Source organism: Xenopus laevis, chromosome 2L, assembly GCF_017654675.1.
Source record: "Xenopus laevis strain J_2021 chromosome 2L, Xenopus_laevis_v10.1, whole genome shotgun sequence".
In the NCBI taxonomy this organism is placed as follows: Eukaryota; Metazoa; Chordata; class Amphibia; order Anura; family Pipidae; genus Xenopus; species Xenopus laevis.
Window position 1 is genome coordinate 141,372,879 of NC_054373.1, and position 4,771 is coordinate 141,377,649.

Below are 4,771 nucleotides of genomic sequence, written 5' to 3' on the forward strand. Positions count from 1 at the left end.
GGGGAGTGGAACAAGCGGCCACTAGGTGGCAGAGCGCGGTGTCATATTTCTGTTGAACGTATATAGCGCTAGAAGGTCACGCTCTATGATAGCGGAGACTGGATTAGTTGTGGTTCAAAGCAGATTAGGGTAGTAGTGTTGAGTCCAGTGCGTTTTTAAATGGCATACAATCGTTAAATTGTATAGTATTGTTACATATATTATATAAAATTTTACTAAACCTGAGAATACTTTATGGCCAAATATAAAAAAGAAAAAAACAGTTGGTCATCCGACAGGCTTCTTCTCAACTGATTGAAGTAACAATACACAGAAGCCGTGATTATGCTGCAAGACAGTTATATATCCTTACGAATGGTGTATAGTGATGTCATCAGTTATAATTGGTCCTTAGTGATGCCATTTCTGTCACACGATTCAAAGAAACGTCTGATATATAGTGAATAAAGTACCCCCTATTGTAAAATATAAGGCTATTATAAGTCATCAAGGCAGGAGTGTAACACCAGCACACTGGGCCACCCTGCCAGAAAAATATTCAGAGGGTCTGGCGTGACCCCCTCAATGCTCACGTGCCAATTTAAAGGGATACTGTCATGGGAAAATTTGTTTTTCAAAATGAATCAGTTAATAGTGCTGCTTCAGCAGAATTCTGCACTGAAATCCATTTCTCAAAAGAGCAAACAGATTTTTTTATATTCAATTTTGAAATCTGACATGGGGCTAGACATTTTGTCAATTTCCCAGCTGCCCCTGGTCATGTGACTTGTGCCTGCACTTTAGGAGAGAAATGCTTTCTGGCAGGCTGCTGTTTTTCCTTCTCAATGTAACTGAATGTGTCTCAGTGGGTCATGGGTTTTTATTATTGAGTGTTGTTCTTAGACAGTGGTCCTGGTCCCCAAACAGTAGCTTGTGAGCAACATGTTGCTCTCCAACCCCTTGGATATTGCTCCCAGTGGCCTCAAAGCAGGTGCTTATTTTTGAATTCCAGGCTCAGAAGCAAGTTTTAATTGCATAAAAACTGGCTGCCAGTCAACATAGGGGCTACCATATAGCCAATCACAGCCCTTATTTGGTATCCCAAGGGACTTTTTCATGCTTGTGTTGCTCCCCAACTCTTTTTACATTTGAATGTAGCTCATGGGTAAAAAAGGTTGGGGACCCCTGTTCTTAGATCTACCAAGCAGCTGTTATCTTGTGTTAGGAAGCTGCTATTTGGTTACCTTCCCATTGTTCTTTTGTTTGGCTGCTGGGGGAAAAAGGGAGGGGGTGATATCACTCCAACTTGCAGTACAGCAGTAAAGAGTGATTGAAGTTTATCAGAGCACAAGTCACATGACCAGGGGCAGCTGGAAAATTGACAATATGTCTAGCCCCATGTCAGATTTCAAAATTGAATATAAAAAAATCTGTTTGCTCTTTTGAGAAATGTATTTCAGTGCAGAATTCTGCTGGAGCAGCACTAGTAATTGATTCATTTTGAAAAAAATTTTTTTTCCCATGACAGTATCCCTTTAAGTTAAAATAAAGCGGCGAGGAGGGGAATTTCATTACTATAGAGGAAACAGACCATGCGGTCCCCCCAGCCACCGCAGGGACCGCTTCCTCTACGGTTGCCACCTTTTCTGGAAAAAAATACCGGCCTTCCTTCGCAAAAGATTCCGCCGAATACCGAACTGAATCCTAATTTGCATATGTAAATTAGGGGTGGGAAAGGGAAAACATTTTTTACTTCCTTGGTTTGTGACAAAAAGTCACATGATTTCCCTCCCCGACCCTAATTTGCATATGCAAACTAGGATTTGGATTCAGGCGAATCCAAATCCTGCTGAAAAAGGCCAAATCCCGAACCGGTACATCCCTACTTTTTTCCCTTATTAATGATATTGCGATCAGCCATCATTTTTACCGGCTAGGCTGGTAAATACCGGCCAGGTGGCAACCCTAGCTTCCTCTATAGTTGCACCAGTTCACCAAGGAGTTGCATGACCATATGAAAGCACAAAGCTAAAGGCAGGGTGTTTTTACACAGGTTATGGAATGCTGAGGTGATATTCATATTTTGCAACAGGGGGTACTTTATTTATTATAATACACAAGTTTCAGTGAGTCCTGTGACAGAAATTATATTACTAAGCTCTGATTATAACTGATGTCATCATTAAGCACTGGATATTAATGGCTATTGTGTATTATAAAAAAAACAATGTGTAACCCTTTCGACACCCCTTTGTTGGTGTTACACTCCACGTGTGACGCTTATCTGATGTCACGGGACAAACCTGAGCAACTCCGCAGTGGTATGGGGAGAGACTGGGTACCTGGTACTTACTAGAGCAGTGCCTCCACCTAGTGGGATCTGGGAATGTACCTACGAATGGCCCCACTAGGAATACAGTAATAACACACACACACACAGTATTGGTTAAACTGAATAATGGCTTATCTTAAAATAAATGGCCAACTAGTACATGCAACACTCCTAACCAGTGGCAATAGGGCCTCACTAACTAACTTGCTAGCGCACAGCTGTCTAGCTAACTAGAAAGGCAAAGTCCTTTAATGTACTTTAATAAACAGTCTTTTTATCTTCAGCGCTCTGTAGGGTACTGTCCCTTTAAACAGGATACTCACACAAATCCTCTTTGGATACTTTAGAGCTCTCTTCAAGCGAGTCCAGCACATTCAGTCATACAGTGCGACTACCAGCTCCTCGGGATGCTCAGATAGGAATCTCCTGCTGGTTGCTCCTCCAGTCTGGATTCCTTTCACACTCTCAGTGTGTATGTGGCTTCCCTGTGCCAGCCCGATCCAAAGGAACACTTTTGGTGGAGCCTCTCAGCACTCTGGTCCCACCAGCAGCTCTCTGGCTTCCTTCTCTGTTCACCATGCGGTTCTCTATGCCAGGCTCTCTTCTTTTGCAAAGTCCAAAGCACTGCGGCACACTGACAAGATGAATGTATTTATATTCGTGACATTTATTGGCTCCAATTCAAGTAGACAAAGGGCAACGTTTCGGGCCTCACAGGGCCCTTTATCAAGCCTATAATTACACTCAACACTCTGTGTTAAATAGCAATAATTGAGGGTGGGGAAAGGTCAGAGGAGGTGCTGGACGGGAACTTTTATCTCAATCAATTAACGACAAAAAATGTCCATTTATATCTTTTTGCTTATATTGTCCATACAAAAGTGACCAAAATAAAAGTGTCCATTCCTAAATCAGTGTTTCTGGTAATCATCTTCCGTTTGTTGTAAGTGATCCATCTAATCTTGTTAGTAGTGTCCATAAAAGTTCCATAAAAAACCCATAAATATGTAAAAAGTGTACAAAACCTATTACGTACGAAAATTGTAAATATTAGATATCACGAAACTCAAAAATCTACTTTACTGTTGCTTATCCAAATATATACATAACATTTTCTTACACCATTATAAATTTCACTAACCTTTCATGTAACTTTACAGTAAGGCTTACAGACACAGTTCATTTAAGTGGTATTCTTCAAAGGCTGATGGCACACAGGTGTTTACACCACTGCCAAAAATCATCACAGCCACCTCATATTCACTTGAATTGAAATGTGTAACAGCATTAGGAGTGCTATTCAAGGCACTAGAGCATTTCGGGCAGAAAAGTTCAAGTACCATCATTGTCAATTTGAGCAATGACAGTTATCTTAAAATGTGCATGATGTATAATCTCTGTTAATTTTTCCATCTGTAAGAAGGTGTGCTACGCCAATGAGGTGAGTTAAAGAACTCATCTTAGGAGGCAGCGCCCCACAAGTTACAAGGGGTGGCAAAAAGCTGCTCATGGTATCATTAAGAGCAATTGCGTTCCCTGCACTAGTGAAGTGGATTCCCTCCGGCACCAAAAAGGTGAGTGCTGAGGGGAGCTGTGGGGCAGAAGAATGAAAGCCGGCTTAGTTTGCAATAGGGCAGGATTGTCCCTGTCTGTAAAGGCTTATAGGGTTGTTTTGTAGGTTTGATGTGCATGTTGGCACTTTATTAATAATTATAAAAACATATCTTCAAAAACACCTTGCTTTCACTACAGCCTGGGCCAACGCAGGCCATTTTACCTGTTCCAGATGTCCACATCCACAGATTTAGATTTATGTGTGCACAGTAGTGTAAAAGCTGAAACTTTCCCTCTACAGTGCATGGACAATTCCACATCTTTGCTAGTAACACCTGGGAAAAGTAAGAGTGTAGTGCAGAACTATCATAAACCTCTCCCTATCTAAGCAGCAGCATCAATTCAGCAATTTACCTATTGGGGGCTTATCAATGGACTGGTAATTCGTTTTTTCTAATGTTCTGTGGTACGGGAAGTGATAGAAAATACTAAAGAGAAACAGGCTTCATATTTTTATTTAGTGCCAAAAAAAAACCATAGATATTTCTTAATTAAAAAAATAGGGTAACATTATGTTAAGCACATGCCCTGTTCATTTAGTTCATGTTGAAAAGGGGTGTATATTGTCCCTTTAATTACACACTTTTACAAGACGAAGTGACTAGCAGTTTGTAGTGGATTTTTGTGATGAAGCAGTTGTGGGACACTTTTATATATGGTTTTTCCAAGTAAAGCATGGATAACTTAAAAAAGGTAATTGAAGAATACTCTTTGGAAAACACACGGACAGTAAAAAAAAGGGGGAATTGAATCACATTCTGCTCTTTGGAAAACATGGTTAACCGTAAAAAAGCAAGGGGTTTGAATAACACACTCCACTTATTGAAAATCAAAGCTATCAGGTAA